Genomic DNA, 22,942 nt, shown 5'->3' with positions numbered 1-22,942 from the left:
CTCTATCTAAAGTAGAAACAGATGGGACTAAAGAATAATTCCCCGGAGGCTGAGGAGAAAACAGGCCAGTGGTAGCTGGGAGGTGTGAAGAGAAAGCAGAGATCAGGAAAAAAAACACGTTTTGAATTTCCTAGTAACTGTGAGAGAGGAAGCTTCATAAAGCAGCACAAGGCTTGAACTTGAAAAGTTGGACATACAAGAAGTAGGACAGAGAAGCCACCCCTAAATTCTACTGGGCTCTGTGTGGGTTGGGGTGTCTGCCTGGAGACCTAAGTGCTATTCTTTGTGTTCCTCTAAATCCTGTGAACATTTAATCATCTAAGAGAGTTAAGAGTAAGGACGTTTAAGTTCCACCCCTCTTGACTACTAGTAAGGGGAAAAAAGAGTATCCTTTTTCGCCTTCCTGGTAACTATGTGCCCCAATATTAACACACAGTACATTCTTCGACTACTTATTCATATGTTCAACAATTTATTAATCAGCTACACTGAGTAGGGAGTCTTCCAGTGACTAGGAAAACCAGCACAGAGTGTCCAGCTTTCTGAGTGTTAAATGGTCTGTTATCCATCTTGTGACTCTCCTTTGGATCAGCTTGACCTGTGCTGAATTCCTGATACTTCTTTTCTGTGTTAGCAACTGTCAGGCAAGTGTATGCTCCTTGGTTTTTGTCTCATCACAACAAAGATTTGGAGTGACGGACATTAAAGCCCCCTCGGCGTGTCACAGCTCTCAGGTCTTGGACAGACCGTGTTATAGCTCTCAGGTCTCGAACAGACCATATCAGTGTTACAGCTCAGTGTTACAGCTCTATTTTTTTTAGAAGATAGCAAGAAAATCCATCTTTGAGGTGTGAGGGCCCATCGATCCAAAGATGTGAAGAGAAGAGCGCCCCAGTGTGCGGAGGGGAGAGAGAGAGAGCACTTTGGCTCCTCTTTTTATATGTTTTTTCTTCCCCCTGGGCCTGCCCTATGCAAATTGGGTTTGGCCAGGAGTGCTGTTCTACCTGAAGTCCTCACTCGGGTCCTTGGGCCTTTCTTTGACCTTCTTTTGTTCTATTTTCGCAGGCTTTTCCCTTCCTTGTCTTTTAGCCACTGCCATTTTGGACTCCTATTTTCTATTCTAACTACCTAACAGCAACAAATCAGAAGGCACAACTAACATGACAACAATACCTTGATATCTTAGTTTTCTCCACTGTTATTGCACTCCACAGTGTCAGGGCAACCAACAGGAAGTGCTTTCTTATATGCGATGTAGTCTGTGGCTCCAATGGTAAGTTTCTGCAGAAAAAGAAGCATCAGTTGTCCCTATGAATCACAGCTTCCAATCCTAGGCACAGCTACAGCTTGCTCTAGAGTTGTCAAATCAAATGTTTTTTGAGTCTATGTTATTTTTTAAAATCTATTTGTCATGACTTGATATTTGATATTCTTGTTTGGGTCCTGAAACAGAAAGAGAACACTTAATAGAAAAGTTGGAGAAATCTGAATGAAGTCTAGAATTCAGTTAAAGTGAAGTACCAGTGTTTTGACAAATGAACCATGATGAAAACAGGTATAAGATTTAGGGGAGACTGAGTTTATAGTATACAGGAACTCTCTGCATTATCTTTGTATTTCATTATTCTGTAAATCTAAAATTATTCCCAGTTAAAATTTTCTTTTAAAAAATCTCAGACTTCCCTGGTGGCACAGTAGATAGGAATTACCCTGCCAATGTAGGACACATGGTTTTGATCCCTGGTCCAGGAAGATTCCACATGCTATGGAGCAACTAAGCCCCTGCACAACTACTGAACCCGTGAGGCTAGAGCCTGTGTTCCACAGTAAGAGAAGCTACCGCAATGAGAAGCCCAAGCACTGCAACTGGAGAGTAGTTCACTCACTGCAACTAGAGAAAAGCCCACACAGCAATGAAGACTCAGTACAGCCAAAAAATAAATAAATAATTTTTTAATGGCAGTGCAGATGTTCAGACTATATAAACCAGTAAATTTGGTTATTCACTTATTTAATAAATGTTTATTGAGCACCTGTATTGGGCATAGGGGGTACATGAATGACTGACAGCCCTAGTTGTTGCATAGCCATAAAATACTAATAGGAAACCAGTGCTAGGAAAGGCAACTGACAAAATCAATAACTGGTATGGAACCTGCTCCAGATGAATTCCATCTCATTTTTAAAAATATAACAAAAACTTTAAATATATTGCAAATATCCAATGAGATGAAAGTGTACCTTTAATTTTTTTAAACAGAGAATAAGAAGAATGAGAAGTAAACAGAAATAAAGATATATAAATTTTAAAGTTAAGATGTTGGAGATATAGCAAAAAGAATGGAAAATGCAATAGAGAGGATAAACTTTATAGTGTAGACAGTCAAATTGAGAAATAATAGGTAGGAAGACAGCATTAAGAAACTCACCAAAGTTCAGAGCAGACTCAAATTTATAAAAACATGAAACAAAAATTAAAAATTATTTGTGAGTTTATAATAGAAGGTTATACTCAAAAACTTAAAACAACATTAATGTATGATAAGGAATATTTAACACATAATTAAAGCATAATTAGGTCCTTGTAGTCAAGTATGAATTAATGAATAGATGGGAGTCTAGCTAATAAAACATAAATCTTAAACCATAAGAATAAAACATTTCTTGCAATCCAGCAAACTATATAACCAGGAAAAAAATTCCAAATACAAAACACCTAGATATGATGAATAAAATTTAAAGTATGATCTCATTAGTGGCCTCCAGACAATAAAGATAAGATACCAGACTCTGGCTTAGAATAGAGGAAGAAGTACAAAGACTTAGGGAGATAATATTGGATTAAAACCTGAAGGACATCTCTTTTACCAAGGTATTAAGGAATACATTAGTGTGGGGTAGACCAACATTCTCTAAAAGCTTTGTGGTGGCTGTTCTCTGTAGACTAGAGATGATGGTGGCAGATGCCATCATAAAATCAGGCTCCCTGGTTTCATTTCCAGATGGATAGAAACCAGGTGGCACTGTTGAATCATTAGAGACTTGCTGTGTGCAATTACCGTAATAAGCCAATGAGGTGGGGCAGTAATCAAAGTCTTTTATCCTAAAATGATCTCTGGTGGTAGTTAATTGAGTATGAAAATCCCTAGGAATAAAATAGATAGGCAGCCATTAAAATACTGCTTGATGTGTACAAATGAAAAAAATCTTAGGTCTAGTGATGGAAACTTGACTATAGTGGGGATTAAAAACCACTTGAAAAGTGAAAGTGTTAGTCACTCAAAGTGTTAGTCCCAACTCTTTGGGACCCCATGGACTGTAGCCCGCCAGGCATCTGTCCACGGACTTCTCCAGGCAAGAATACTGGAATGGGTTAGACATTCCCTTCTCCAGGGGATCTTCCTGACCCAGGGATAAAACCTGGGTCTCCCACATTGCAGGCAGATTCTTTACTATGCGAGCTACCAGGGAGGTCCCAAGAATACTGGAGTGGTAGCTTCCATAAGCCTCTTACCCTTATCCATCAGAGGGCAGACAGAATGAGAACCACAATCACAGAAAACTAACCAATCTGATCACATGGACCACAGCCTTGTCTAAATGAATGAAACTATGAGCCATGCAGTGTAGGGCCACCCAAGATGGACAGGTCATGGTGGAGAATTCTGACAAAACGTGGTCCACTGGAGAAGGGAATGGCAATTCACTTCAGTATTCTTGCCTTGAAAACCCCATGAACAGTGTGAAAAGTCAAAAAGATATGACACTACATCACTGGCTATCACAGAAGTTTTTGTTTAGTCACTCAGTCATATCCAGTCCAACTCTCTGCAACCCCATGCACTGCAGCACACCAGGCTTCCCTGTCCTTCACTATCTCCTGGAGTTTGCTCAAATTCATGTCCATTGAGTCAATGATGCCATCCATCCATCTCATCCTCTGTTACTCCCTTCTCCTACTGCCCTCAATCTTTCCCAGCATCAGGGTCTTTTCTAATGAGTCAGCTCTTCGCATCAGGTGGCCAGAGGATTGGAGCTTCAGCTTCAGCATCAGTTCTTCCAATGAATATTCAGGACTGATTCCCTTTAGGATTGACTGGTTTGATCTGCTTGCAGTCCAAGGGACTCTCAAGAGTCTTCTCCAGCATGACAGTTCAAAGGTATCAATTCTTCGGAACTCAGCCTTCTTTAAGATCCAACTCTAACATTCGTACATGACTACTGGAAAAACCATAGCTTTGACTATAAAGGCCTTTGTCAGCAAAGTAATGTCTCTGTTATTTAATACACTGTCTAGGTTGGTCATGGTTTTCCTTCCAAGGAGCAAGCATCTTTTAATTTCATGGCTGCAGTCACCATCCACAATGATTTTGGAACCCAAAAAAATAAAGTCTGTCACTGTTTCCATTGTTTCCCCGTATATTTTCCATGAAGTGATGGGACCAGATGCCATGATCTTCATTTTCTAAATGTTGAGTTTTAAGCCAGATTTTTCACTCTCCTCTTTCACCTTCATCAAGAGGCTCTTTAGTTCCTCTTCACTTTCTGCTTAAGGATGATGTCATCTGCATATCTGAGGTTATTGGTATTTCTCCTGGCAATCTTGATTTCAGCTTGAACTTCATCTAGCCTGGCATTTTTCATGATGAACTCTGCATAGAAGTTAAATAAGCAGGGTGACAATGTGCAGCTTTGACGAACTCCTCTCCCAATTCTGAACCAGACTGTTGTTCCATGTCTGGTTCTAACTGTTGCTTCTTGACCTGCATACAGGTTCTCAGGGGAAATTAGTGCTGCCATCAAAGACATGAAAGATGTAGTGGTAACAATTCCTATAATCTCTTTTTACTCCCCTATTTAGTTAGTATAAATTCCAGATATATGCTCAGGAATACCTGTGCATGATGATAAAGATAATCAGGTTATGACACCAATTGCAGCTGCTATTCCCAATGTGGTATCATCACTGGAGCACGCCATCACAGCCCTTGGCACCTTTCAGGCAGTCACTGATTCAGCAAACATTTATTTTCTATACCAGGTAATAGAGAAAATTAGAAGCGATTCACCCTCGCTCTTATACCTCAGTGCTATGTCAGCTCTTGGCTCTTGGTCCCATAATATCCTAGGGGAACCTTGATTGCCTTGATATTCCACAGAGTATCACACTGGTTCATTATATTGATGACAGCATGCTAAGTATATCTGGTGATCAGAAAGTAGGAGAAATAGATGCTTTTGAAAGGCCCATGCATGCCAGGCAGAGGAGACATAAAACTCATGAGAGTTCAGAGACCAGCCACATAGATAAGTTTCTAAAGAAGCAGTGGGCTGTAGCAGGTGAGGATAACTTCTCTTAAGTGAGAAAAGTTGGCCTCACTTGGCACTGCCACTGTGAAGAAAGAGGCACAGCGCTTGATTGAACTTTTTAGACTTTAGAAAGAATGTATACCTTATTTGGAAGTGCTGTCCCAATCCAATTACAAGGTAATATATAAAGCTGCCACTTTTAAGCCGGCTTCAGAGTGAGAGAAGCCTCAGTGTTGCGTATGAGCTGTGGTTCAAATGGTGCTACAATTTAAGCTTTATGACCAAGCAGATTCAATGATACTGAAGTGCCTCTGGCCAACAGAGGCTCAACAGAAGCACCACAACACAGATCTTAGAATCTGGGTATAAGGACATGCTATGTACTTCCAACAACTATCCTTCATTTGAAAAGTGGCCTTGAACTGGGTCCACCAAAGACATGAGTCTCCATGTAACTGTGTCTAGGACTCTCCTTTGTGAAATGAGACTTATTTGATGTACCAAATTATGAAGTTGAACATGTACAGCAGCATTTCACTCTTAAATTGAAGTGGTACACTCAAGGCCAGGTTCAAGGTGGTCCAGACAGCACAACTGAATTACATGAGTTGGTGAATCAGACCTCAGGGCAGTTGTTGCTATTGCCTTTATGCCTCCCCCTCGCCAACATCTATGAACTCATATGCAGAGGCTAATAACTAGCTCATAGAGGAGGAAAAAGCACAGGCCTTTTTTAGAGTTAAATCTACAAGGTATTATGTCTCCAGCCAAGAATAATCACTGCTTTATTACAGTCCCACTTCTAGATGTCCATAAATGACAGTAGGAGAGGGAACTTCCCCTGCTGAGCAGATCTTCAGGCAATAATTTGTGCTTCACTTTTTGTAGAAGGAGAGGTAGATGGGTACAAATCTAAACTAATCATTGGTCAATACCTCATGAGTTATCTGGCTAGTCAAGGGCCTTAGAAATGTGAAGAGTGATGACAGCACGAATTGAGGAAAAAGTAACATGGATGGACGTATTGACCATGAAAACACCTTGCTCAGCTCCCCGGCTCCATGGAGCATAACTGGTGGATTGAGCTATTGCTCTTCTGGATCCACCACCACAGTCCTGTCCAGGCCACACTTCCCAGGTGTTGCACTGAGCCAGTGACTTTGCACAAAGGCTTACAGATGCAGACCCATTCCTGCAGGCACGGGAATTTTTAAACGAAGTACTTTGGTTCAAGGACTCCCTGTCAGCTAGGCAAACTTTTCTGGAATTGCACTGAGGCCTGATACACTCTGTACACATTGCCCCTTCCTTTTCACTCCTTTTCAGAGATGTCAGAACTGCATTTCCCCACTGCCTCTGCATTTTCCTTCCTTTTTGCCTTTACAGGTATTTCCCCAATAATCTATTGCATGTTGCAGGGGGACTGTATTTTAATATTTTAATATCCAAAGATAACAGGTCAAAATCCTGAAATCTTTGAATGTACCTAATTTGGAAAAGGTTTTTTTGCAACTGTGGTTAGTTAAGGATTTTTTATCAAAGAAGAGTATCCTAGATTACCCAGATGGGCCTGAAACACCATCATAAATGCCCTTAAAGTGAGACTTGACATAAACACAAGTGGAGGGAAAGGCAACAGTGAGAGAGAGATTTGAAGACACGGGTAATGGAAGGCATCCACCAAAAGCTGGAAGAAGCTGGGAGCAAATGCTCCCCTAGAGCCTCCGGAGGAAGTGTGCTTCTGCCCACAGCTTGATTTCAACCCAGGGAACTGATTCTCAAACTAAGTTTGAGCCTCCAGAACTGTGGAAGAATAGATGTGTGATGTGTGCTGTTAGAAACTATTCAATTGACGGTAATTTGTTAAAGCAGCCACAAGAAATTAATACACATGTCTAATTCTGTCTCGGTGCCCCACTTCTTGAGGATCTGAACTAATACAGATGATACCACTTGTAGTTCAAGAAAAGAGGCACTGAGCTTTAGGGGCAGGTTCATTCACTGCCCAGTAGCCTAAGATGTTATCATACTGAGTGGTATGTGGGGCCTGGACACTCCTTGGCCCAAGGCAGCCCAAGGCTAATGGCTACCGCAGATGACATGGAAGGCATTTAGAATATCAAGAGAAACAGTACCTACAAAGCAGCAGAGGTGGTTGGTTACTGATAAATTGTATTGCTAATTGCAAAGGAATAATAAGAAATTGAGCATTGCTAAAAGGCAGTTAAGGGCTAAGTGAGAGAGCCACTTACAAAGTAGAAAAGAAGACACAGCTGAGCACCAAGTTGAAGTTCTGAAAGTTAAGGATGCAGGGCTCCATAGATGATTAAATAGTTGAGGAAGGTCTGGGGTGGAAAATCAGGGTAGCCTGACACAAAGGTCCCTGCGCTAGAAGGTGTAACATATGTAAAGCAATGGGTGCCCCTTTTGGAAGCTGCTCGCACTTTCTCTCCTGGTTACCAGTCTTATGACCAGGGTTAAATCCCAACATAACCTGCACAAGGCCAAGCCAGGTGCAGCAAGGGAGGAAGGAAACTGAGCCCCCCAGGGGCAGCAACACCAGTGGGAGCCAAGAGAATGCATCTGGCATTGGACTTAGAGGGTGCTTAACCAAAGTGTCGGAATATGAGACCAGATAAACTAGGGATTTATTGATTTGGAACACTTTCACAGGGCATAAGATCTAACAACCTGGCAGGAACCTCAGGGAGTGGGTGCATTTGTTACCAGAATGGCTCCTGGAAGTCTGAGAAATTGATGTCCCACGCTAACAGATGGTAAAGAGTACAGGGGCTGAGAGAAGTGATATGCTGGAATAAATGCAAGGCTAGAATACTCATCAGAGGATTAATGTTCCAGTGGAAGAATGGGACACCGAGTAAAGAACTATTCAGCAAGGCCACGAGGCATGTACTGGTCTGGGTGCCAGCATCACTAAGTAGTTTGGTGGTGGCCTTCTCTGCAGTGCAGGCCTGAGTGTGGCAGAGGAGGCCACAGAGTTGGGTTTGTTTCTATCCATAGAGATGAGTCTGGGATGTGGGGCTTGGCAGCAGATGCCAGGAGGCCACAATTATCTGGTCACTTGGCAAGGCCAGAGAGGCAGCCCAGGGGCTTTGACCACCCAGGAGTTGTTAGTAGGGCTTCATCTCTCTAGAGCAATGGTCCCCAACCTTTTCAGCACCAGCGACTGGCTTTGTGGAAGACAATTTTTCCATAGACCAGGGGTAGGGGGGATGGTTTCAGGATGATTCAGAGCATTATATTTATTGTGTACTTTATTTCTATTATTATTATATCAGTTCCACCTCAGATCACCAGGCATTAGATCCCAGAGGTTAGGCACCCCTATTTTAGAGATAAGGTAGACATGCAGTCAATGGTGGTGTTACCCAATGTCTGTTATTATTGCTGTTCAGTCACTAAGTCATGTCCTACTCTTTGCTACGCCATGGACTGCAGCATGCCAGGCTCCTCTGTCCTTCATTATCTCCCGGAGTTTGTTCAAATTTGTGTCCATTGAGTCAGTGATGCTACCTAACCGTCTCATCCTCTGCCACTTCCTTCTCCTTTTGCCTTCAATCTTTCCCAGTATCAGGGTCTTTTCCAATAAGTCAGTTCTTCATGTTAGGCAGCCAAAGTACTAGAGCTTCAGCCTCAGCCAGTCCTTCCAATGAACATTCAGAACTGATTTCCTTTCAGATTGACTGATTTGACCTCCTTGCTGTCCCAGGGACTCTTCTCCAGCACCATAAGTATCAGTTCTTTGGTGCTCAGTCTTCTTTATGGTCCAACTCTCATGTACCTACATGACTACTGGAAAAACCATAGCTTTGACATACAGAACTTTGTTGGCAAAGTGATATCTCTGCTTTTTAATACAGACAGTCAGTCATAGCTTTCCTTCCAAGGAGTAAGAGCCTTATAATTTCATGGCTGCAGTCACCATCCACAGTGATTTTAGAGCCCAAGAAAATAAAATCTGTCACTGCTTCCACTTTTCTCCATTTGCCATGAAGTGATGGGACCAGCTGCCATGATTTTAGTTTTCTTTAATGTGAGTTTCAATCTCTAAAAAGGCAAGAGCAGGAAGAGCAGAATGGTCTCAACAATAAAAAGTCACAATCTTAGTCCCTAAATCTTAGCAAGTTCTCAGATCCAGAAAACATTAATTGAAGAGATGGACTATATCGATCTCACTTTCATTTAAAGAAACTGAGGTACTGGCAAGGTAAACAGCTGGCCAAGATCACACAGCTAGTGTGTCAAGGAATAAGCTCAGGAAAATATAACTGCAAACTCAGGACTAAATGTTAATATGTGAAGACATCAATAAAGTAGATGAATACTCACAAAAATGTGCAAAGGAATACAAGTGATAAACATGTGGCAAAATTTTAGTAAACAACATAAAACAATGTACTATCATATTAAACTTGATTAATAAGGATTTTAAATAATATGCTGAGCTAAAATTCAGGAATATATAAACTGGCACATTATTTCTAGAAGTAATATTCACTAAAACACCTAAATTTGGGGAATTTTTTGACCTATAAATGGTACACTTAGGAATTTATTATATACAAATCATTAAACATTTGCATAAGAGTTCATTTACAGAGGCAATGATTAGCATAAAATATAACAGGGAAATTAGAAAAAATACCCTAATAGCTTAAAAAAAGATTGATAGGAACATTATATAGTCATCTAATATAATACTATAAACCATTAAAAATCATAATATTAGATAATATTCAATGCCATAGAAATCTCCACAAAGCATTTTTAGATGTGAAATGGTGAATTAAAAAGAATTTTTATATTACTGTGCAAGAGTTCTTATCCAAAGATTAAGTGAAAATTTAATATTCATATAATGGGGGATAGACTTCAGAGATCAATTATAAGCAAGAGTCTCATTTTCTGATGAATCCACTGAAGCACATAGAAGTTAATATTTTAAAGTATAAACAAAACAAATAGACTGAGAGCAATTTTCTATCCAAAAATGTGCATGTGTGTTTGTGTGTATACATGTATATGAAAGAATTATAAGAGTTCATGTCACAGTGTCATCGGTGCCTGTCTACCTGTAGTGCAAATAATTATTTAATGTATTAAGTTTTCTCTATTTCCATTAGTTTTGCAATGAACACGTATGGAAAACCAAGAAATATTATTTGTTTAATTTGTTCAATAAATTAGTATGCAATTAAAAGCCCTCTGTTCTAACATCTCAAGATTTGCCTGTACATACCTAACAATTCTCAGGTGGCATTCATTAGCATTCACATAAATCCTTTAAGCTCAAAATTACCTTAGTTAGGATGCAATCTAATTTTATTTTTACAATCTGAAACAATAATCCCATTGCTTGAGTACAGAACTAATTTATATGAATACTGATAAGTATGTGAGTAAATACGAATATTGGTATCAGTTATTTTACTGAATTCATATGGAATTTTTAGCTTTATATCTAATTGTTATTTTACTTCTCAGTAAATAAACCTAAGCTAAAATTAGGTCACAGAAGTACCATAGTTTTTATAATTAGTACTATAATAAGTATAAATTTTAAATTTTCCGCCTTACATTATATCTATTATGAGCACAGATTTCCAGTTTTCCCCAGTGGCATTTACTGTTTAATTCTCTTTACCACCATCATCAGTAAACATCATCATCACCCACTGCAATTTCACTGTGCTGACACATTAGAAAAACCAGCACCACTGACTCCACCTCTCGTATTATATATGCTCAGATCCATTAGTGCTCTCCTGACACTTTACCACAATCAGAAGTCTTTGTGCACCTACTAACTGGACCACCCCAACATATCAAGGATCTCAGGGTAGCAGACTACTTAAGGCCCTTAGAACTTTGGAAAATGAGGCCATGGTTTATCCAGTGTTAGGTTTAACAAGTACAGGGGATAGGGGATAATAGAATGAATAATGGTTCTACATCTCTGGTACTTGAGAATTTAAGAACTGAGACCTCAGAAAAGAAAGACATGTAGTAAAGAACATGGAAGACAGAAAGGAGCCCAGGGACATCGCTTCTAATCCAGACTCTGTGTATGTGTGTGTGTTAGTTGCTAAGTTATGTGCAACTCTTTGCGACCTCATGGACCATAGCCCACCAGTCTCCTCTGTCCATGGGATTCTCCAGACAAGAATACTGCAGTGGGTTGCCATTGCCTTCTCCAGGGGATCTTCCCAACCCAGGTCTCCTGTATTGCAGGTGGATTCTTTACCATCTGAGCCACCAGGGAAGCTCATAGGCATTCTAAAAGACTACAGTGGTTTTACCTCTGGGGTTAGTCATCAGGCCAATTTAATTCAGAGATAAAGAGGACACTTGTCAAAAAAAAAAAATTCTAACCATTCATGCCTAAAATTATTTTACAGACACAAAGAAAGTCTTTATTCCCCAAAGAGAGAAACACAATAAAATACTAATACCAGGACGAGTTCATCTGAAGAGTAAGTGGAAATTTTAATTGTATACAGATTAAGAAAATTCTAGGGCTGGACCTGAGAGATCAATTACAGCAACATTCTCATTTTATGATGAGCCCACTGAAACCCAGAAAGCTATATTATGAACAGTGTAAGTAGATTGTGTGATAATTTTCTAAATCCCAAAACACTAGAATGAGAAGTGAGCTTGAAATTTTAGAGACATTGTTTTAGGACAAAAATAAATGCAAATTTTCTGCACTTATATGTTAGCTTAATTAAACCTGTAACCTTGCAAATGTCATTGAAAAACAAGAGTTCAGATAATTATAACATGGCAGACCACAGTAGATTATCAGGGAAATTCGGTGCTATGCAGACTGATATTATGACATAGTCTGGACAAGAGTTAAAAGGACCCACTGTATAGTCCTTGACAAAATAATGGACCTTTTAGGAACTCCTCTAGTACTTTGAGTGTAAGATAAAAGGATTGATCTTCAATGATCAAATTCCACAAAATTCTATGAAAGTCACACTTTCTGCAAATTTCTTGGGGTCTTTGTCCACAAATACTTGATTGTCTACCCCTTTGATCTTATCCACTGAGAACCTCTATGACTCTTGCAAAAACAACAAAACATAGACCATTCAATCAATGAATCAATACTATTACTTTTATCATAATTGCCTTAGATCTCACATGGCAGACCCTAAAATGAGGCATACTGCAAATATCTGCTGCCAACTCAAATACTATAGAGTGATAAAAATCTGATAAAAATCTAATAAAAATGATGAAATGTGTCCCACAAGAGGCAGCAGCAAAAATACAATAACCATTTATCCCCATGAATGATGAGTTTATAAATTACAGACCTGTTCTGGCTATCCCTATGAAAATTTTTATAACTAAAGATTAAAAAACAAAATTTTAAAAAAAAATTCCCTCTGTTCAGTTCAGTTCAGTTCAGCCACTCAGTCGTGTCCAACTCTTTGCGACCCCATGAACTGCAACATGCCAGGCCTCCCTGTCCATCACCATCTCCTGGAGTTCACTCAAACTCATGCCCATCAAGTCAGTAATGCCATCCAGCCATCTCATCCTCTGTCATCCCCTTCTCCTCCTGCCCCCAATCCCTCACAGCATCAGAGTCTTTTCCAATGAGTCAACTCTTCGCATGAGGTGGCCAAACTACTGGAGTTTCAGCTTTAGCATCAGTCCTTCCAAAGAACACCTAGGGCTGATCTCCTTCAGAATGGACTGGTTGGATCTCCTTGCAGTCCAAGGGACTCTCAAGAGTCTTCTCCAACACCACAGTTTAAAAGCATCAATTCTTTGGTGCTCAGCTTTCTTCACAATCCAACTCTCACATCCATACATGACCACTGGAAAAACCATAGCCTTGACTAGATGGACCTTTGTAGGCAATGTAATGTCTCTACTTTTCAATATGCTATCTAGGTTGGTCATAACCTTTCTTCCCTCTATAATTATAACCAATTCAAAAGGCTTCTAATCAACACTGATCAACTACAAGCAAGATTCTGTGTACTGGCTCTTTAAATACCTACTCAGTTAAAATATTATTTTAACAAACAAATCATAACTTCTGCTTATATTTTATAACCATAGTAGTGTGCTCAGTTGTATCTGACTCTTTGCGACTCCATGGGCTGTAGCCCGCCAGGCTCCTCTGTCTATGTAATTTCCAGGCAAGAATATTGGAGTGGGTTGCCATTTCCTACTCCAACTTTATAACCATATCAGGACTTATAAGATGATTTTTAATTCTTCCCTTGAGCCTCCATGACAAAATTGTTTTAAAATGGTTTTCAGAGACCTGACCTTGCCAAATGTTCCAGTGTTCCTTCTTCACCCCCTTTCTAACAATCAGGGAGACTCAAAGTAAAATGGTTGATGAATATTAACTTCCCACTTCAGAAAAAAAGAGTATACAAATGTTAAACTCTGATCCACAGGTTAAGTTTAGGTCTAAAAGGAAAAGAATTTTTTTCTAAGAATATTGGAAAGAAAAACACCTAATCTTATACCATTTATTCAAAGAGTGAGTATTATTCATTAAAATACTTAACTGAAAAAAATTGAAGAAATTCTAAGGGTCTTAAAAAAACCAAATCATTTCAAGTTTAAAAAAAATGAATGGGATTCTCTCTTGTTAATATATCCAGCAATATTAGGGTCTCAAGAACATTAATTTCCATCAAACACCTGGTCTCTCTGAAAACTGGTACATTCCCACACATTTATCAAGAAACAGTTCCGATTTCTCAGCTTTCCTCATTTACAGTTTCAGGGAAAGATCTTGACATCGATTTTTGCACATGACTCTGATTGAGTCCAGTGGGAATCCTGCACGCAATTCAGTAGTACAAAATGACCCCTCACCTAGCAGACTATGCCCCTGTTACATATGTTATAGTTTCCAATTCCCAACTTTTTATTTTCTAAATCAGTTGCTCAGCTCTTCGGAGATTTCTCCCTATATTCTCCAACATTTTAAAGCACAGAATTTAAAATTTGAGAAAATCATTTTTAGTTTAATATTGACTTAATATCTTTTTTTTTTTTTGTCAGCATTATGATTTCTTTTATGTATTATACCCATAATAGGCAGAACATAGCAAACAGACCAGCGATCACAGCAGCTGGGGAAGTGGGGAATGGGGAGTGACTCCTTAATGGGTATGGGGGGTATTCATGGGGGTAATGACCAGAGAGGCGGCAGTTGTACAACACTGTGAAGGCACTAAATGTCACTAAACTGTATACTCTGAAATGGCTTATTGTGGGTAATGCGAATTTTTTTCTGCAATTCAAGAAAAAAAGAAAGGATTGATAGGCTGTGTCCTGGTTCAGCCACGGGCACCGAAGTGGGCGGTGGCGGCCCGTGAGCTACACGTCTCCAATCCTGACTTAGGAACGTACACGTCACCACAACCCCAGGCCTGTGGAGGCCCCCAGGCTCACAGCTCTGCCCAGTCACAAGCTCCGGTCTTCACAATCACCCCATGGAACAGTGAGGGCGATCCCTACTGCCCCCAACTGCCAGAGCAGGAAAACCGAGGCTCCGAAAGAGAAGGTGGCACTGCTGTCGGGAGAACAGGCTGAATCGGAGCCCAGTTCCCCTCAATCTCAGCCTTAGGCTCTCCTCCACCTGACCAAGCTGGCTCAGCCTCAGGAGGTAGACCCCTAAAGGAGGGGCGACCCTTTATTTCCAGAGACCCAGGGGATCAGCAGTAAAGCAGGCTGTGGGGCCAGAGTGGCAGGTCTGGCGTTCAGGGTCACAGGAGGGGAGAAGCAGGAAGTCCTGACTTCAAAGCAGTTTGTCAGACGGACCCCTGGGCTACTGACACAGCCCAGAGGAGCAAGGCAGACGCCAATGCGAGATGAAGGCAGGCTCTGACAGCCGGCTATCTGGGCCGTGCACTGCACAGCTCCAGGGTCCACCACTCACACAGCCCCTTGGACTGTGACCGAGATCAGTCTAAGTCTCCTACCAGAAAACCACCAGGTCGGGAATCTGAGGCCCTGTCTTCAGATTCGGTCACTAGACACCACCGATCCAGCAAAACGGAAAGACAGTAAAAGTCGCTCAGTCGCGTCTGACTCTTTGCAGCCCCATGGACTATACAGTCCATAGAATTCTCCAGGAGTGGGTAGCAGCTTTCTTCTCCAGGGGATCTTCCCAACCCAAGGATCGAACCCAGGTCTCCGCATTGCAGGCGGATTCCTTACCAGCTGAACCACAGGGGAAGCCTGAGAATACTGGTGTGGGTAGCCTATCCCTTCTCCAGCGGATCTTCCCAACCCAGGAATCGAACCGGGGTCTTAAAAGCCTCTTGATTAGAGAGAGACTTCAGACACGAGGAGTCACACAGACCGGATGGATTTAAATCCCAAGCCTGCTCCACATGCTGTGTGGCCTCCAGCAAATGACTTAACCTCTCTGAGCCTCAGCTTGCTGCTGCTAAGTTGCTTCAGTCGTGTCCGACTCTGTGCAACCCCACAGACGGCAGCCCACCAGGCTCCCCCGTCCCTGGGATTCTCCAGGCAAGAATACTGGAGTGGGTTGCCATTTCCTTCTCCATGACTTAATATCTTTAGCACACAGTCATTATGGCCTCAGGTGCCTAAAAGTTCTAAACAGTGTTACTGGCACTGAATTTCCAACAGAAAAATTATAAATTATAATAGTCTCAAGATTAATACAGTTTATAGCAAGTATTAATAAGAGCAAGTAGTTGTATACTTTTATTCTGTTGCTGACAGGAATAAACATAATTTGTTCTTTCCACAAGAATTTTTCATTTAGGAGGGGTGCTACTTCAAATAACAAAATATGTGAATGAAAGGGGATTTAACATTAAAGATATTTTAGTAACTCACTTATCCAGACTGTTTGAAGTAGAAGTTTTAGAATTGGTTACTTTAGCTGCTCAGAAATATCAGGACCCTGGGTGGATTTCCCTGCTACTTTGTTGGCTCTACCCTTATGGTCACAAAATGACTATAACACCTCCAAGCCTCTCAGACTATATCTCCTAGGGCATGAAAGAGGAATGTGGGCTTCAGTTTACAGTTTATTCCTTGGAGGGAGGAGACATTAGTGGAATTCCACCTTATCTGCTCACATTTCAGCCATATAGCTGAAGAAAATCAAAGTTTGGTTCACAGTGAAGTGGAGTTGGTAGCGTCTACATCTGGAACTCCTTACTTGACCGTAGCAGAAGCCACATTCATTGGATGTTTTGTGTGACCACTTTTGGGGTAGCTACATATGTACAGAAAGTTCCCAACAAATATCCACAGTAGGTATGAGAAGGAGGGTGGGGCCCTAGCACTCAACAGGTTTCTCTCCAAAATAACTCCATTTTTAAATAAGGCACCATAGTCAGAGATGTTGAGATGACTTAGGGAATACCTCAAAAACATCTGATTATCTTCACTTTATCATTAAAGCTAGATCAGTTGGTAAAGAATCTGCCTGCAATGCAGGAGACCTTGGTTCAATTTCTGGGTCGAGACGATCCTCTGGAGAAGGGATAGGCTACCCACTCCAGTATTCTTGGGCTTCCCTTGTGGCTCAGGTGGCAAAGAATCCACCTGCAATGCAGGTGACCTGGGTTTGATCCCAGGCTTGGGAAGATCCCTGAGGGGAAAGGCTACTTACTCCAGTATTCTGACCTGGATAATTCCATGGACTATATCCATGGGATCGCAAAGAGTTGGACACAACTGAGCGACCTGCACTTTCACTTTATCATTAACCCTACTATCAGTATATATTTTATTTAACTATACACTAACTCACTAGAATACCAATGGTATAGACTTTAATATTCAATATTCTTACAATGAGTGAATTTTCTAATATGTGCATTCAGTTCAGTTCAGTCACTTGGTTGCATCCAACTCTTTGTGACCCCATGGACTGCAGCACACCAGGCTTCCCTGTCCATCACCAACTCCCAGAGTCCACTCAAACTCATGTCCATTGAGGTGGTGATGCCATCCAACCATCTCATCCTCCGTTATCCCCTTCTCCTCCTGCCCTCAATCTTTCCCAGCATCAGGGTCTTTTCAAATGAGTCCATTCTTTGCACCAGGTGGCCAAAGTATTGGAGTTTCAGCTTTAGCATCAGTCCTTTCAATAAATATTCAAGATTGATTTTCCTTAGGATGGACTGGTTGGATCACCTTACAGTCCAAGGGACTCTCAAGAGTCATATCCAACATCACAGCTCAAACACATCAACTCTTCGGTGCTCATCTTTTTCCATACATGACCACTGGAACCATAGCTTTGACTAGATGGACCTTTGTTGACAACGTAATGTCTCTGCTTTTGAATATGCTGTCTAAGTTGATCATAACTTTTCTTCCAAGGAGCAAGAATCTTTTAATTTCATGGCTGTGGTCACTATCTGCAGTGATTTTTCAGTTCAGTTCAGTCGCTCAGTCTTGTCCGACTCTTTGTGACCCCATGAATCGCAGCACGCCAGGTCTCCCTGTCCATCACCAACTCCTGGAGTTCACTCAGACTCACGTCCATCGAGTCAGTGATGCCATCCAGCCATCTCATCCTCTGTCGTCCCCTTCTCCTCCTGCCCCCAATCCATCCCAGCATCAGAGTCTTTTCCAATGAGTCAACTCTTCGCATGAGGTGGCCAAAGTATTGGACTTTCAGCTTTAGCATCATTCCTTCCAAAGAAATCCCAGGGCTGATCTCCTTCAGAATGGACTGGTTGGATCTCCTTGCAGTCCAAGGGACTCTCAAGAGTCTTCTCCAACACCACAGCCCCCAAAATAAAGTCTGTCACTGTTTCCACTGTTTCCCCATCTATTTGCCATGAAGTGATGGGACCAGATGCCATGATCTTAGGTTTCTGAATGTTGAGCTTTAAGCCAACTTTTTCACTCTCCTCTTTCACTTTCATCAAGAGGCTCTTTAGTTCTTCTTTGCTTTCTGCCATAAGAGTGCATTGTGTCTTAATAAAACTGTACCACCACTGCCTGCCTTGCCCACCCCCCCACCCGCCACCCCCCCCCCCCGCCCCCAGCCACCAGTAAAAGGTAGTGTGGCTTCTGCATTGGTGCACTCTTTTGGAATATTTGCGCTTGGAACCTGCCATTATGTAATGAGGAAAACTCAGGACTGATGAACAGGCTCCATAGAGATGCTCCAACCAAAACCACAGTAGACACTCATTTGACAGCTAACATCACCTGCCAGACAGGAGACTGAGCAAGCCTCTAAACGATTCCAGCTTAGGTAAGGCTCCAGAGATCAAGGAGCAGAAACAAGCCATCCCTTTTGTGTCCTCTCTGAATTCCTGACCCACAGGAAGCATGAGAAATAATAAGTGATGGTTGTTGTTTTAGACCACATAGTTTTGGAATAATTGATTATATCAATTGATAACTGACACTAATGAAATAGCAACACAAATTTAAAATGAAATGTAAAAATGTAAAATAAAAAGATCTCAAGAATAGGAAGTATATAATTAGGGTATGAATTTATTTCTTACAATAAATCCACAAAAAATCAGGAAATCAGGAAATGCTTCTAGCTGTGATATGCTACATTGAAAGGCAAACCATTCAATACCACGGTAATCCAAGCCCATGCCCCAACCAGTAATGCTGAAGAAGCTGAATGGTTCTATGAAGACCTACAAGACCTTTTAGAACTAAAACCCAAAACAGATGTCCTTTTCATTATAGGGGACTGGAATGCAAAAGTAGGAAGTCAAGAAACACCTGGAGTAACAGGCAAATTTGGCCTTGGAGTACAGAATGAAGCAGGGCAAAGGCTAATAGAGTTTTGCCAAGACAACACACTGGTCATAGCAAATACCCACTTCCAACAACACAAGAGAAGACTCTACGCATGGACATCACCAGATGATCAACACTGAAATCAGATTGATTATATTCTTTGCAGCCAAAGATGGAGAAGCTCTATACAGTCAGCAAAAACAAGACTGGGAGCTGACTGTGGCTCAGATCATATACTCCTTTTTGCCAAATTCAGACTGAAATTGAAGAAAGTAGGGAAAACCACTAGACCATTCAGGTATGACCTAAATCAAATCCCTTATGATTATACAGTGGAAATGAGAAATAGATTTAAGGGCCTAGATCTGATAGATAGAGTGCCTGATGAACTATGGACTGAGGTTCCTGACATTGTATAGGAGACAGGGATCAAGACCATCCCCATGGAAAAGAAATGCAAAAAAGCAAAATGGCTGTCTGGGGAGGCCTTACAAATAGCTATGAAAAGAAGAGAAGTGAAAAGCAGAGAAGAAAAGGAAAGATATAAGCATCTGAATGCAGAGTTCCAAAGAACAGCAAGGAGAGATAAGAAAGCCTTCCTCAGTAATCAATGCAAAGAAATAGAAGAAAACAATAGAATGGGAAAGACTAAAGATCTCTTCAAGAAAATTAGAGATACCAAGGGAACATATCATGCAAAGATGGACTCAATAAAGGACAGAAATGGTATGGACCTAACAGAAGCAGAAGATACTAAGAAGAGGTGGCAAGAATACACAGAAGAACTGTACAAAAAAGATCTTCACGACCCAGATAATCACGTTAGTGTGATCACTCACCTAGAGCCAGACATTCTGGAATGTGAAGTCAAGTGGGCCTTAGAAAGCATCACTACGAACAAAGCTAGTGGAGGTGATAGAATTCCAGTTGAGCTATTTCAAATCCTGAAAGATGATGCTGTGAAAGTGCTGCATTCAATATGCCAGCAAATTTGGAAAACTCAGCAGTGGCCACAGGACTGGAAGAGGTCAGTTTTCATTCCAATCCCAAAGAAAGGCAATGGCAAAGAATGCTCAAACTACCACAAAATTACACTCATCTCACACGCTAGTAAAGTAATGCTCAAAATTCTCCAAGCCAGGCTTCAGTAATATGTGAACCATGAACTTCCGATGTTCAAGCTGGTTTTAGAAAAGGCAGAGGAACCAGAGATCAAATTGCCAATATCTGCTGGATTATGGAAAAAGCAAGAGAGTTCCAGAAAAACATCTATTTCTGCTTTATTGACTATTCAAAAGCCTTTGACTGTGTGGATCCCATAGACTGTGGAAAATTCTGAAAGAGATGGGAATACCAGACCACCTGACCTGCCTCTTGAGAAACTTATATGCAGGTCAGGATGCAACAGTTAGAGCTGGACATGGAACAATAGACTGGTTCCAAATAGGAAAAGGAGTACATCAAGGCTGTATATTGTCACACTGCTTATTTTTCTTATATGCAGAGGACATCATGAGAAACGCTGGACTGGAAGAAACACAAGCTGGAATCAAGATTGCCGGGAAAAATATCAATCACCTCAGATATGCAGATGACACCACCCTTATGGCAGAAAGTGAAGAGGAACTCAAAAGCCTCTTGAAAGTGAAAGAGGAGAGTGAGACAGTTGGCTTAAAGCTCAACATTCAGAAAACGAAGATCATGGCATCTGGTCCCATCACTTCATGGCAAATAGATGGGGAAGCAGTGGCAACAGTGTCAGACTTTATTTTTTGGGAGTCCAAAATCACTGCAGATAGTGACTGCAGCCATGAAATTAAAAGACCTTACTCCTTGGGAGGAAAGTTATGACCAACCTAAATAGCATATTCAAAAGCAGAGACATTACTTTGCCAACAAATGTCTGTCTAGTCAAGGCTATGGTTTTTCCTGTGGTCATGTATAGATGTGAGAGTTGGACTGTGAAGAAAGCTGAGCTCCAAAGAATTGATGCTTTTGAACTGAGGTGTTGGAGAAGACTCTTGAGAGTCCCTTGGACTGCAAGGAGATCCAACCAGTCCATTCTGAAGGAGATCAGCCCTGGGATTTCTTTGGAAGGAATGATGCTAAAGCTGAAACTCCAGTACTTTGGCCACCTCATGCGAAGAGTTGACTCATTGGAAAAGACTCTGATGCTGGGAGGGATTGGGGGCAGGAGGAGAAGGGGATGACAGAGAATGAGATGGCTGGATGGCATCACTGACTCGATGGACATGAGTTTAAGTGGACTCCGGGAGTTGGTGATAGACAGGGAGACCTGGCGTGCTGTGATTCATAGGGTCACAAAGAGTCGGACACAACTGAGCAACTAAACTGAACTGAACTACAATCACTAAATAAAGTGGGGGACTTCCCTGGTAGTCCAGTGGTTAAGACTCCTCACTTCCAATGCAGGGCGCTCAGGTTCTATCCCTGGTTGGGAAAATAAGAGCAGCTTGTTTCAAGCCACAACTAGAAAAGTAATTAATTAATTAATTAAAAATCACCTTAATAATATTAAATAAAGTGACTTTGTTAGAGAGAATGGGAGGGTAGCCATGGGCATAGACTGGTTAGATAAATCTCCCAGTTTGGGAGTCCCCCTCTGCCACAGTTATTTATGAAACCTCAAACACCCAGGTGGCACTAGTGGTAAAGAACCCACCTGTTAATGCAGGAGACATAAGAGACAAGAGTCTGAATATTGGAAGATCCCCTGGAGGAGGGCATGGCAGTCCACTCCACTATTCTTGATTAGAGAATCCCAAGAACAGAAGAGCCTGGCAGGGACAGAAGAGCCCATAGGATTGCAAAGAGTCAGACAACTGAAGCAATTTCACACACACATACACACAATACACACACAACCTTGAACAAATAACCTTTATGAGTCTGTTTTCTTAAATGAAAAAGATGTATTTTGGAGAATTAAATGAGATGATTCATGTTAAATACTTAGCCTAAGGCCTGACCTGATTAGTGCTGTAGCTACCATGAAATCCTTGGAGAGCAGCAGCATGGCCCTAAATTATCTCCATCTATAAAGCTGCTGCTTAACTCATAGATTTTAGAGAGATAGAAATAGTAACTCCTTTCTATGAACATGCTATCCGTGACGTTAAAGCATCTTCTTTCACATTTTCTAATTCCTAATTAATTGCTCAAAATCACTTGTTGAAAATAATCATGGAATCAAGAAGTGCAGTTGCTGCTAAACAGATGAAGAATGAGATTTCCATTTATTATTTTATGGAATTTATGGAATTTGATGGTAGTAAATATTATTTCAGATGATGCCTTCCTTGCTGGAGAGGCAATATCACCTTGCCATTTTTGCATGACCATCAGATGATGTCTTTTTCTACATGCTATTTGCTATTTTAGAGAACAAGTGAAGTCAGGAGTCAAAAAAAAAAAAAAAGATCTAAAATACAGGGATGGAAGAAGAAAGTTGGCTCTTATTCTTCCGTTTCAGTTATTGCGTATCTGTGGTCTAAGCTCAGTAAGCCAGCAGGTTAATAAACAGCTTTAAGCAGCCATGGCCTGCTACTGATGGCCAGAGAGGATCCTATGAATTTGATTCATCTTATACAAACATCTTCAGTTGCACTTCCCTGAATGATTTGAGATGTGAACAAAAAGGGAGGTTGACTTCTAGTAAGAAACAGGCACACATTTGGAACTGTGCATTTTCACTATATCATTCTGCTACTTTAAGGGCATCAGCAAAGAATGCCATCTGAGGACATTTATAAAATAAAGAGCATCTTTCCAAGATTTAATGCAGATTCTTATCTGTGTCTTACCTGTCTTGCTGTTCCTAGCACATTACATGATT

This window comes from Bos javanicus, chromosome 9 (genome assembly GCF_032452875.1).
Source record: "Bos javanicus breed banteng chromosome 9, ARS-OSU_banteng_1.0, whole genome shotgun sequence".
NCBI classification, from domain to species: Eukaryota; Metazoa; Chordata; class Mammalia; order Artiodactyla; family Bovidae; genus Bos; species Bos javanicus.
The sequence above is the reverse complement of the archived record's forward strand: the minus strand, read 5'-3'. Positions refer to the sequence as shown.